Consider the following 14,100-nt stretch of genomic DNA (forward strand, 5'->3'; position numbering starts at 1 on the left):
GAACACAGATCTTTTACTTCTTTGGTTAGATTTATTCCTAAATATCTTACTGTTTTTGGTACAATTGTAAATGGGGATTCCTGAATTGATATAAGAAATGCAACATATTTCTGTATGTTGATTTTCTCTCCTGCCACTTTACTGAATTTGTGAATTAGTTCTTGCAACTTTTTGGTGAAACGTTTCAGGTTTTCTGTGTGGAGTATCATGTTTTATGCAAATAGTGAAAGTTTGACCTCTTCTTTGCTAATTTGGATGCCTTTTATCTCTTTTTGATGACTTATTGCTGTGGCTAGGACTTCTAGTACTATGTTCAGTAATAATGGTGAGAGCAGACATCACTTTCTTCTTAAAGGAAAAGCTGATATTAGTTGTGGGCTTTTTGTATATGACTTTTATGATGCTGAGATACACTGCTTCTATCCCTACTTTGTTGGTGGTTTTTTATCAAGAATGGATGTTGTACTTTGTCAAATGTTTTTTCTGCCTATATTGAAATGATCGTATGGTTTTTATATTTTCTTTTATTACTATTATGTATTGTATTCATTGATTTACAAATATTGAACCACCCTGGCAACCCAAGAATAAATCCCATTTGATTGTGGTGAGTGATTTTAATGTATCTGTGGATTCAATTTGCTAGTATTTTGTTGAGAAGTTTTGCATTCTTTTTTTAAGTGGAATCTTTATCTAGTTTTGGTATCTGGGTAATGCTGGTCTCAGAGAAGGAGTTTGGAAGTTTTCCTTCTTTGCTATTTTTTGGAATAGTTTGAGAAGAACGTTTGTTAGAATTCTTATAGTAGTTAGTATTCTTAACGTAGTTCACCTGTGAAGCCATTTGGCCCTGGAAATTAGTTTGGTGGGAGGTTTTTTGTTTTGTTTTGTTTTGTTTTGTTTTTTTACTGATTTAATTTCATTGCTGTTCAAGTTTTCTATTTCTTCATGTTTCAATTTTGGTAGTTTATGTTACTAGGAACTTAGCCATTTTTTCTAGGTTGTCCAATTTGTTGGCATATAGTTTTTTATAATATTCTCTTATAATTGTTTCTATTTCTGTGGTATTGATTGTTACTTCTCCTCTCTTATGTATTTTTTAATTTCTTCTTTGAATTTCTGGTTAACCCATTCATTCTTTAGTAGAATATTCTTTAGCATCCATGTATTCATGGTCTTTCCAAATTTTTTATTGTGGTTGACTTCCAGTTTTATAGCATTTGGTCAAAAAGAATGCATGGTATGATTTGTCTTTTTGTATTTGTTGAGGACTTATTTGTGACTCAGCATGTGATCTATTCTGAAGAATGTCCCATGTGCTCTTGAAACAAATGTGTATTTTGCTCTTTTAGGATGAATGTTTGAATATATCTGTTAAATCCATCTGATCTAGTATCTTATTCAAAGCCAGTGTTTCTCTGTTGACTTTCTATTTAGATGATCTGTCTATTGATATAAGTAGGGTGTTAATGTTCCATACTATTATACTTAGTTCCTTTATGTTTGCTATTAATTACCTTAATTATCTTATATATTTGAGTGTTCTTATGTTGCATGTATAAATATTTACAATTGTTAGGTCTTCTTGTTGGATTGTCCTCTATTACGACATAGTGCTCTTCTCCATATCTTGTTACAGTCTTTGGTTTAAAATCTAATTTGTCAGATTTACAATGAAGACATTTTTCATAAAAGCTGTCAAACATTTCAGAAAAAATAAAATAAAATCTAGTTTGTCTAAGTATGACTACTCTGGCTTTCTTTTGACATCCATTTGCCTGGTAAATGTTCCTCCATCCCCTCACTTTCAAGCTTTCAATCTGCAGGTGTCTTTACATCTAAAATGAGTTTCTTACAGGCAGCATTTAGATGAGTATTGCTTTTTTAAAAATCCATTCTGACATCCTATGTCTTTTTATTGGAGTGTTTAGCCCATTTACATTCAATGTTACTATTGATAGGTATGAATTTACCGACATTTTATTACCTGTTTTTTCATGGTTTCTGGAGATTCTCTTATTCTTTCTTGTCTTTGTCACTTTTGGCCTCTCCTTTCCAAAGACTCCCCTTTAATATTTCTTGTAGGATTGGTATAGTGGACATGAACTTTTTTAGTTTTTGTTTGTCTTCAAAACTCTTTACCTCTTTTTATTCTGAATGATAACCTTGTTGGATAGAGTATTCTTGGCTGAAGATTTATGCCATTCGGCATGTTGAATATATCATGCCACTCTTTCTGGCCTGCTAAGTTTCTGTTTATTTTTGAGAAAGAGAGAGAGAGAGAGAGAGAGAGCGAGCGAGCAGGGAAAAAGCAGAGAGGAAAGGAGACGCAGAATCAGAAGCCAGTTCCATGCTCCAATTTGTCAGCACAGAGCCTGATGTGAGGCTCGAATTCATGAACTGTGAAATCATGACCTGAACCAAAGTTGGATGCTTAACCAACTGAGCTACCCAGGTGCCCCCCAAGTTTTTGTTGAAAAATCTCCAGCTAGCCCTATGGGTCTTCCCTTGTAAGTTAAGAACTTCTTTTGTTTTGTTGCTTTAAAATTTTTTTCTTTAGCCTATATCACAAAAAGAAAACTGGAAAATTAACAAATATGTAGAAATTAAACCACATACTACTGACTTACCAATGACTCAAAGAAGAAATCAAAACATAAAAAAAATACCTTGAGATAAATGAAAATGGATATATGACACACAATGAATATGTGGAATAGAGCAAAAGCAATTCTAAGAAAGAAATTCATAGTAATAAAACCCTACATGAAAATAAACCTCAAATAAACAATGTAACATTACACCTTAAGGGACTGGAAAAAGAACAAACAAAGCCTGAAGTTAGTAGAGGGAAGGAAAGGAAATGTGGAAAGAAAAAAAAAAGAAAAGAAATAACAAATCAAAGCAGAAGTAAATTAAATAGAATTTTAAAAGACAATGGAAAGATCAATGAAACTAAAAATTGGTTCTTTGAAAAGATGAACAAAATTGACAAACCATTCACTAGACTCACCAAGAAACAGGAAAGAAGGCTCAAAGAAACAGAATCAGAAGTCAAAGAAAAGATTACAGCTGGTACCACAGAATTCCAACAGATCATAAAAGGTTTTTAGGAACAATTATACACCAATAAATTTAGCAACCTAGAATAAATGGTAAATTCCTAGAAACATACAACCTACAATTCTGGATGATGAAGAAATAAAATATCTGAACAGACCAATTACCAGTAAGATGAGCAAATCAGTAATTAAAAGCCTCCCAACAACCAAACTGCAGAACCAGATGGCTTCACTGCTGCCTTCCACCCAACATTCAAAGAAGAATTAAGACCAATCCTTCTCAAATTCTTCCAGAAATAGAAGGGCGGAGAATAGTTCCAAACTCATTTTACAAGGCTAGCATTACCCTGGTACCAAAACCAGACAAGAACAACACAAGAAAATAACACTACAGGCAAATAACTTTGATGAACCTAGATACAGAAATCCTCAAAAAAAAATTAGCAAACTGAATTCAACAATATATTATAAGGGTCACACACCATTATCTACTGGAATTTATTCCAGAGATGCAAAAATGGTTCAAAATCTGCAAGTCAATCAACATGATACAGTACATTAACAAAATAAAGGATAAAAACTATATGATCATTAACAGAGGCAGAAAATTTTGACAAAATTCAATATCCACTTATGATAAAAACTCTCAATAAAATGGGGATAGAGGGAACATACCTCAACATAGTAAAGGTCACATATTACAATCCCAAGCTAACATCATACTCATTAATGAAAAGCTGAAAAGTTTTCCTCTAATATCAGAAACAAGATAGGATGCCCATTCTTATGACTTTTATTCATCATAGTATTGGAAGTCCTAGCTGCAGTGGTTAAGAAAGAAAATTAAATAAAGATCATCTATATTGGAAAGAAAGAAGTAAAACTGTTACTATCTATAGCTGCCACAATATTATACATAGAAAATCGTAAAGACTACACACACACACACACACACACACACACACACACATTACAACTAATAAACAAACTCAGTAAACTTAACTTAAAAAGTTAACATTAATTTAAAATTTTAATTTAAAAAATCACAATCCAATATCCAAATAACACCAGCATTCTTCACAAACCTAGAACAAACAATTTTAAAATTTGTATGGAACCAGAAAAGACCCTGAATAGCCAAAGCAATCTTGAAAAAGAAAACCAAAGCTGGCAGTATCACAGTCCCGGACTTCAAGGGTATTACAAAGCTGTAACCATCAAGACAGTATGGTCCTGGCACAAGAACAGATGCTCAGATTAATAGAACAGAACAGAGAACCCAGAAATGGACCCACAAACATATGGCCAACTAATCTTTGACAAAGCAGGAAAGAATATCCAATGGAATACAGACAGTATCTTCAGCAAATGGTGCTGGAAACACTGGACAGCAACATGCAGAAAAATAAACCTGGACCACTTTCTTACACCATACACAAAAATAAACTCAAAATGGATGAAAGACTTAAATGTAGACAGGAAGCCATCAAAATCCTAGAGGAGAAAGCAGGTAAAAATCTCTTTGACCTCAGCCACAGCAACTTCTTACTCAACATGTCTCCTGATACAAGGGAAACAAAAGCAACAATGAACTATTGGAACCTCATCAAAATAAAAAGTCTCTGCACGGTGAAGGAAACAATCAGAAAAACTAAAAGGCAACCAATGGAATGGAAGAAGATATTCACAAATGACAGCTCAGATAAAGGCTTAGTATCAAAAATCTATAAAGAACTTATCAAACTCAACACACACACACACACACACACACACACACACACACACACAACAAATAATCCAGTGAAGAAATGGGCAAAACACATAAATAGACACTTCTCCAAAAAAGGCATCCAGATGGCTAACAGATACATCAAAAAATGCTCCACATCACTCATCATCAGGAAAATACAAATCAAAACTGTAATGATATACCACCTCACACCCGTCAGAATGGGTAATATTAACAACTCAGGCAACAACAGATGTTGGTGAGAATGCAGAGAAAGAGTATGTCTTATGCACTGCTGGTGGGAATGCAAAGTGGTGCATTTAATTTTTTTCCTCAAAAAAATTAAAAATAGAACTACCCTACAATCCAGCAATTGTGCTACTAGGTATCTATCCAAGGGATACAGATGTGCTGTTTCTAAGGGGCACATGCACCCCAAAGTTTATAGTAGTGTTATCCACAATAGCCAAAGTATGGAAAGAGCCCAAATGTCCATTGATGGATAAATGGATAAAGAAGATGTGGCACATAGATACAATGGAGTATTACTAGGCAATCAAAAAGAATAGAATCTTGCCATTTGCAACTATGTGGATGGAACTAGAGGTTATTATGCTAAGCAAAATTAGAGAAAGACAAGTATCATATGACTTCACTCATACGAGGATTTTAAGATACAAACAGATGAACATAAGCAAAAAAAAAAAGCAAAAATAATATAAAATCAGGAAGGAGACAAAATATAAAGGACTCTTAAATATAGAGAACAAACAGAGGGTTGCTGGAGGGGTTGTCGGAGGGGGGATCATCTAAATGGGTGAGGAGCATTAGGGAATCTACTCCTGAAATCATTGTTGCACCATATGCTAACTAACTTGGATATACATTAAACAATAAATAAATTTTAAAAATTAAAAAACCCAATTTGACAAAATTCAACAACCATTCATGATAAAAAATTTCAGCAAACTAGGTATAAGGAGGAAGTCAACTTGATAAAGAACATCTACAAAGGAAAAAAAAAAACCCCAAAAAACTATAACATCACTTTTTTTTAAGTAGTCTCCACACCCAGCATGGAGCCCAGTGTGAGGCTTGAACTTACCACCCTGGAAGCTAAGATCAAGAGTCAGATGCTTAACCATCTAAACCACTCAAGTGCCCCTCTAACATCACACATAATGGTGAGAAACTAGAAACTTTCCCACTAAGATCAGGAACAAGTCAAGGGTGTTTCCTTTCATTACTTCTATTCAACACCCTACTGGAAATTCTAGCAAGGCAGTAAGACAAGAAAAGGAGATAAAAGGTATACAGATTGGAAAGGGGTAGATAAACTGTTCAAAGATGACATTATCATCCAAGTAGAAAATCTCCAAAAATCAACAAAAAACTCCTGGAACCAATTAGTGATCATCAGAAGATTACAGGAAAGAAGGTTAATATGCAAAAGTCAGTTGCTTCTTATATGCCAGCAATAAACAATTGGGATTATTTGAAAATAAAAATGCAATACCAGGGGTGCCTGGGTGGCTTAGTCAGTTAACCATCTGACTTTGGCTCGGATCCTGATCTCATGGTTCTTGAGTTCAAGCCCCATGTTGGGCTCTGTGCTGATGGCTCAGAGCCTGGAGCCTGCTTCAGATTCTGTGTCTCCCTCTCTCTCTGCCCCTCCCTGGCTTGCACTCTCTCTCTCTCTCTCTCTCTCAAAAATAAATATTTTAAAAAATTTAAAAACCACACAATACCATATATATTATTACCCAAAAATGAAATTATTTATGTGCAAATATAACAAAATATGTAAAAGAGCAATGTAAGGAAAACCACAAGACTAATGAAGGAAATCCAATAAAATCTACATAAAGGGAAATATTGCATATACATGGATAGGAAACTCAATATTGTCAAGATATCAGTTCTTTCCAATTTGATCTTTGGAATCAACACAATCTCAATGAAAATCCCAGCAAGTCATTTTGCAGATATCAACAAACTGATTCTAAAATTTATACTAAAGGCCAAAGACCTGACTTACCCAACACAATATGGAAGGAGAGGAGCAAAGTCAAGATACTGACACTACCTGACTTCAAGACTTACTGTGCAGCTACAGTAATCAAAACAGGATGATACTGGCAAAGAGTAGGCAAATAGATCAACATGCAGAATAAAGAACCGGAAACAGACTCACACAGAAACAGTCAACTGATCTTTGACAAAGCAGTAAGGGCAGTTCAGCAGAGAAATGATAGACTTTTGAACACATTATTCTTGAACTCTTTTTATATGTAAAAACAAAAAGGGGAAAAAAAAAACCCTCAAAAATCAATCACAGACCTAAAGGTAAAATTCACATTTTAAAAAAACATTTACTTATTTTTGAGAGAGAGCACACAAGGGGGAAGGGTCAGAGAAAGGGACAGATCTGAAGCAGGCTCTGCGCTGACAGCAGTGAGTTCATGCAAGGCTCAAACTCACCAGCTGTGAGATCATGACTTCAGCCAAAGTGGGACACTCAACCTACTAAGCCACCGAGGTGCCCCAATGTAAAATTTACCTTTAGATAAAACTATGAAACTCCTAGAAAATAACACAGAAGAAAGTCCACATGGCTTTGGGTCTGACGTTTTAGATACAATGAATCCATGGAAGGTAAAAGGTGATAAACTGAACTTTATTAGAATGGAAAACTTCTGCTCTGCAAAAGACAAGCCACAGACAGGGAGAAAAATCTGCAAAACACACATCTGATAAAGGACTAGTATCCAAAATATACAAAGAATTCTTAAAAGTCAACAATAAGAAAGCAACTCAAGCAAAAAATGGGGGAAAGACCTAAGAAGGCACCTCAACAAAGATATACTGATGGGAAATGAGTATATGAAAAAATGCTCAACGTCATATATCATCAAGGACTGCAAATTAAAACAGCAACGAGATACCGTTGCAAATCTATTAGAATGACTAAAATCCAAAACACTGACGCAAAATTCTGGTGAAGATGTGGAGCAATAGGAACGCTCATTCATTGCTGGTGGGAATGCAAAATGGTAGTCTCTTTGGAAAATAGTTTCACAGTTCCTTACAAAACTAAACATTCTTTCCACACAATTCAGCAATCATACTCCACGATATTTACCTAAATTAGTTGGCAACTTAGGTCCACACAAAAACCTGGACAGATGTTTATAGCAGCTTTATTCATAATTACCTAAACTTGGAAACAACCAAGATGTTCTTTGGTAGGTGGATGGGTAAACTGTGGTACATCTAGACAATGGGATTTTATTCCACACTAAGAAGAAATGAGCCATTAAACCATGAACAGATACAGTGGAAATTTAAATGTATATTGCTTAGTGAAAGAAGCCAATCTTAAAAGGCAACATACTGTATTATTCTAAGTATAATGAGAGTCTCAAAACTAAGGAGATGGGGAAAATATCTGTTTGACAAGGGTTTGGGGGAGGGGAGGGAGTGATGGACAAGAGGAACACAGAGGATTTTTTTTTTTACAATTATATACTGTAATGTCACATGCAGGTTCTTATACATATGTCAAAACCCACTGAATATACAACACAAAGAGTGATGTAAACTATGGGTTTTAATTAGGAATATTGTATCAGGGGGCGCCTGGGTGGCTCAGTAGGTTAAGTGTGCAACTTCAGTTCAGGTCATGATCTCACCACAGTCTGTGGGTTTGAGCGCCGAGTCAGGCTGTGTGCTGACAGCTCAAAGCCTGCTTCAGATTCTGTCTCCTTCTCTTTCTACCCCTCTCCAGCTCACCTCTCTCTCTCTCTCTCTCTCTCTCTCTCAAAAATAAAGATAAAAAAATAATAAAAATAATGAAAAGAATATTGTATCAGCATCCACTCATCAAGAGTAACAAAGGTACCAGGCTAATGCGAATAATGCAAGGAATTACTAAAAAGTGACAGTGGAGGTGGTGGGGGCTGAGGGACTGTTGGGAACTCTGTACTCTGCTCAATTTTTCTGTAAGCTTAAAATTATTCTAAAAACTAATTTGGACAAACAAATTAATCTTGGTCTACGGTTCACATCTTCAAATTCAGGTCAGTTGGATTAAAATCAATATTTTAAAAATCAAATATAAGAAGAAGACATTAAAGTATAAGAAAATACCGAAAAGAGGGTGCCTGGGTGGCTCAGAGGGTTAAGCGTCTGACTGGCTCAGTTCATGATTTCACAGTTAGTGGGTTTGAATCCCACGTCGGGCTCTGTGCTGACAGCTAGCTCGGAGCCAGGAGCCTGTCTTCAGATTCTGTATCTCCCTCTCTCTCTGATCCTCCCCTGCTTGCACTGTCTCTGTCTCTCAAAAATAAATAAAAAACATTAAAAAAAGGATTAAAAAAATAAACTTGACACTAAAGAAGAAATACAAAAGAAAGCATGTGATGAATTTTCATAAGGAAGATTTTACATGTGTCTGAAGCAATTTGCCAAAAGAAAAAAACTTACAGCCAATAGATGAATAAAAATGTTCAAACTGCAATTAGTTGAATAATTCATGCATAATTAAACAAGGGACTATTTTTTTCCTATAAAATTGGAAGGGGCTTAAGCAATATAAATATGCTGTTGTCTAGGTTACGGGAAAACGGGCGTGCTCCTGGAGCACAAACGGGACAACAAATTGGTGCCAATTCACTGGAGAAAAATTTGGCAATAAACACCAAAATCCTAGAAATGGTTCTTTTCTTCTGACTCAGTATTTTCACTTCTAAATTCTGTTTGGAGGAAAACAGAGGCGTGAGTGTTGTAAAATTATGATACATTCACGCAGTGTAAGCCGTGCAGCCAGTTAGAAATGACAACACACTGTTTTCGCTACCCGGACTATGTAGGTCAGAACACCCGGCAGGTGACCGACCATCCACTACCAAAGTGCTGTGCGCGTGTGCATGTCTGTGTACCTGCCGTGTAGAAACCTGGGAGGATTTACACAGAAGTGTTAAAAAGCCACTGAGAAAAGTTTTTTGGATTTGGGGTATTTTCAGGAACTGTAATTATCTCTTTCTTACCAGAATGTTCTGGCTTTTTTTAATACTGAGCTTGTATTAGATGTGGGGAAAAAAAGCAGCACAAAAAAGATCCCTTTGGAAGCAGGGAGGCAGAGTCACGGTAGCCGCCAGGAAGGCTGTTGTGCACAGTCCAGGGAAGCTGAGAGTGGCAGGGACAGGTGTGCCAGGAGGGGCCTCAGCCAGTTTCGACCTTTGGCCAGCAGAAAGATCAGGAAGCGCAGGGAGGCGGAGCCGGGGAAGGGAGCGCCAAGTGGGCTGCGGCTGGGCTGGCTGCGGGGGCAGCCTGCAAGCCTCTACCTCCTTCCTGGGTTGGCACCACCAAGTGCCCTTGTTCCCGGCAGTGCGTGGGTACACTGTGGGCCTCCCAGGCCTCCCACCCCAAGGTCTCAGCTATGAGACCCTGCTGGAGAGGGGCAGCCCGGAGCAGGAAGAGCAGCTCAGGCCATCTGTTCTGTGCTGTGGTCTTGGGACCCACGAAAGAATGTAGCTCTAGGAGGGGACAGCCTCAGCCAAGTTGCAGGGCACAGCCAGCCACAAGGCATCCCATTCCACCAGCTGCCCTTTGGGGTGAGGGCAGGGGAGCTGATTCCTCTTGCATCCAGTGTGTTCCATTCAGCCTCTGGCAAGGCAGACGCTCTGTCCGTCCCACAGCCAGGGTCAGGGTGGGCTGGGGGGGGGGGTCATGTTTCCTCCTCTCCTCAGACCTTCTGCGCCTGCAGACCTGTAGTCCACCTTGCATCTCTAAGACCTTATTTCTTGTCTCCAAGAGAGATGTCACAAGATTGTCTCCCAACATTGTTGTGAATGTTGATCCTCTCAGGAGGGGTAGCCAGCAACATTACCGAGGGCCTCCTGGGGCCCAAGTGAGTAAACTCAGGTCATTCTGAAACAACCTTAGCAGGTAAGCTACTATTAGTATTTATCCCCCCACCCCAATTTTAGCCAAAGAAACTGAGTCACAGATCGAGAAACTTGCCCAAAGTCACTGAGAAGTGAGGGAGTGGGGAGAAAACAGTCACCTGATGCCAACAAGCCCACTCCTCTGAACCCAGTGTCTGAGAATACTTGTTAAGTTCTATCTCCAACAGCATCTAAGGGAGAGTCTTGCCTTTCTGAGGGAGGTGACAAACCAGGGGCCTGCACAGGCGCAGGGGTGGGGGCGGGGGCGGGAAGAGGGGGCTGGGCTCCAAGTAGTGGGACCCCTCTTGGGCTCAAGCCAGGGATCAATGCTCAAGTGCACCAGGGGAGCTCTCCAATCACACGAGGTCCTTGTGCCCGGCCCCCAGATTTAGCCAATCAGGGGGGGTCTTTTTCATACCCGACAATAGGGTGAGGGACAGCCCAGGAGGCTGACTGCTCCCCCGCCAAGTACTAGCCCTGTCACCTTAGGTTTGCACCTTTCTCTCTCGGAGCCTCAGTTTTCTCTTCCGTGAGCGGGGCAGATAACGTCCACCCCACTTGGCTGTGCTGGCTCAGTGAGGCACCCGGCCGGCCCGGTCCTGCCCGATCCTCCTCGGCGAGCCCAGCCCCCGCCCCGTGGTCCTTTAGCCTGAGGCCCCCTAGCTATGCTGGAGGCTCTGCTGCCCCGGGGGGAAATCGCGGACCAGGACCCTGCGGCTAGACTCGCGCGTCCACCAGGAACCACCGTTAAGGGACCTGAGCCCAGAGTCCCTGGAGTCACGAATTGGGACAGCCTCCCTCCTTCGGAGCATTGGGGCTCAGGGGCACTCACCAAACTCGGGAGGAGGCGTAGGAGTCGCGGGCCAGAAGGGACCTCTGAAAGCCTCGGTCGGGGGATAAGGGGCTGGCCCAGGCCAGCCCAGGGCTGCAGAGAGGTGGGACCCGCCCCTGCCAGTCCCGGAGCCTCCCCAAGGCCAGAGCCAGGGAAGGGAGGGGCGCCAGCGAAGGCGAGAGGGGCGGGGGCGCGGGGCGGGAGTAAAGTCACCCTGGCAATGGGTGGGGAGGACTTTCACTGGCTGTGGGACAGTGGCCATGGTGTGTCACTCCCCCTCTCTGGGCTTGCTTGCATTTATAGGCGAGAAGACTTGCTAGGGACCCTTCAGAATTCACAGGGCTTTGAAAAGGCGCAGGGTCCCCCTGGATGGGAATGGCTGCAGGACTGAGTTGGTTGGAGGAAACTCGCCACCAAACCATTTCACTCACTCACGCACTCACTCACTCATCCAAGAATAGTACGCCAAGTTCCTACCGTGTGCCATCGACTGACTGGGCAGAGCCAAACAAGATTCTTGCTTCTGTGAAATTGCAGTCACCTGCAAGAGACAGTGACAGTGACAATGTGTCCAGGTGATTACAGGGGTTCCCGTAATCTTACTGCCCTTACTGCCTTCCCCAAGCTTCCCTCTAGGCAGCGCCTCTTCTCCTTGCTCCTTTCCACCCAGCCTGGGTGCTGCTGACCCCTCCCCTAGTGCCTCACCTGACCAAGGGTGTCTCCGGCAGGGTTATCTGTCCCACTCAGGGCCAAGGTGAGTCCAGGCAAATGAATACAGAGGAAGATAAATCTGCATATTGTTTCTGGACTGTGGGCCTCTGTCCAGAGCCTCCTGTACAAGCCGCCCTTCCCGCCACATCTGCCGCCGGACTCTGTCCTAGCCTCACTTCTGAGGCTCCCTCTACCCGAGCTCCCGCTACCCGGACCTCTGCTCAGCACCTGAACACCTCAAGCGTGCCCCAGTCTCAGGGCCTTCATTGCAGTCGCTACCAGAATATTCCTCTCTCAAACACTGCAGAAGCACGCCTCCCCTTGTCTTCACATTGTACCTGATATGTCCAGTATCTGATGCGGAGCCGTAGAGAAGCCTTTCCAAGTCACACAACCTAGAGGTCTCTCAGCCAGTCCCAGTCACTTCACCCTGTTTTATTTCCTGCACTGTCCTTACTGCACATGTGGCATTTTCTAGTTCATTATTTGGTTACTAATCTGTCTCTCCTGCTACAACTCTTTGAGGACAGGGACCCTGTATGATATAATCACTGTTGTATCCCCAGTGCACAATGTTAGCACATAGTAGATGTTAAATGTTTGTCAAATGGCTTAATGCCCACCTGCCTGGATGAACACCCAGGACTGAGGTGACCTGTCCCTACTGAGCCCTTTAGGCCATTCTCGGGAACTGTCCCCTTTTCTTGCCTCTCCAGCCTCCAGTTCTCCTTCTTGTCCCTCACACACAGACCATCTTGACCAAGATGAGCTTGCCATCTTTTTTCTCAGGGGAATCCCACTCATACTTCCTATTTACATGTCACATCTCCAGGGAAGCTTTCTCTAGCCACACACTCACTGGGACAGATGCCCTCATTGTGTGACTACTGATTCTCCTTCATGCACCCCACTCATTTGCAGTTTTATCATGACTTCTGGGATTATTTGAGTGACATGTCTCCCCAGTACAACACCAGGGTAAAGACTATCTTAGTGCCCAGGAATTCCCCACCACCTAGGGCCTTGTGTAGAAGATGCTTAATAAAATTTGTAGAATGAACAACTGAATGTCAGGGGCCTGGAATGGGAAAGTAGCATGAGCAGAACTTTGAGGCTAGAATAGAGAAGACAGAATGATAGGTGACAAGAACTCCTAAATAAATGGCTTGGAGATTGGACACCCTAAAAAGTATCAGGAAATCAGAGAAGAGCCCATAGCTTTAGGGGTGTATGGAGCTGGAGAGAAGGGAGGTTTATGCAGAAAGTTTCTAGCACTGCCACCTGCAGTAACATGGGAAATGGAAAATGTGCCGGATGAACTGGATGGTCTGACGAAGATTTCCAGGCGAAATGTTGAAGGTGCCTCCTGGTTTCTTCTTGCTGCTCATACTAAACTGTGACAGAAGAGAAATAGGCCAAAAGAAGTACTGTTAAAGAAAAAGTAACCAGAGCTTGCTGATTTTGAAAATTCCCAGCTTCTACAGATGTCAAATGATGTTAATATTAACTAATAATTTCCAGGTAAAGATGTAATGCAAGGCCATGCTAGGAAAAGATGGACTCAAAGCCACGGAGGTGGCTATAAAATTCTTTGTTAAATCTCCAGAAAGATCAAATGCGGTGCTATAGAGTATCCCATTAAACAATAGGACTTCCAAGAAACATTCAGCTTCTGCTGAATGGCAATGTCAAGTTTCTTGGAAGTCCTATTGTTTAATGGGATAGAGAAGGGCTTATCTCGAAGGTAGAGAAGGTAGAGAAGGGCTTATCTCGAAGACAAGCCCATGGGTCTGCCAGTTGGCTAAAGGAATAAAGCTCAAG

General features: G+C 41.0%; 1 protein-coding gene across 1 annotated transcript in view; it reads right to left on the bottom strand.

The window, feature by feature from the left end:
- ALDH1L1 (aldehyde dehydrogenase 1 family member L1) overlaps window positions 1-11,693 on the bottom strand; it is a 77,035-nt gene extending 65,342 nt beyond the window's left edge. The window contains exon 1 of the mRNA XM_029918537.1: window positions 11,569-11,693. The gene's annotated coding sequence lies outside the window, so the exon portion shown is untranslated. The remainder of the gene's footprint in view (window positions 1-11,568) is intronic.
- Between the last annotated feature and the right edge of the window lie 2,407 nt (window positions 11,694-14,100).

The sequence above is a fragment of the Suricata suricatta genome, chromosome 12, assembly GCF_006229205.1.
Source record: "Suricata suricatta isolate VVHF042 chromosome 12, meerkat_22Aug2017_6uvM2_HiC, whole genome shotgun sequence".
Taxonomy (NCBI): domain Eukaryota; kingdom Metazoa; phylum Chordata; class Mammalia; order Carnivora; family Herpestidae; genus Suricata; species Suricata suricatta.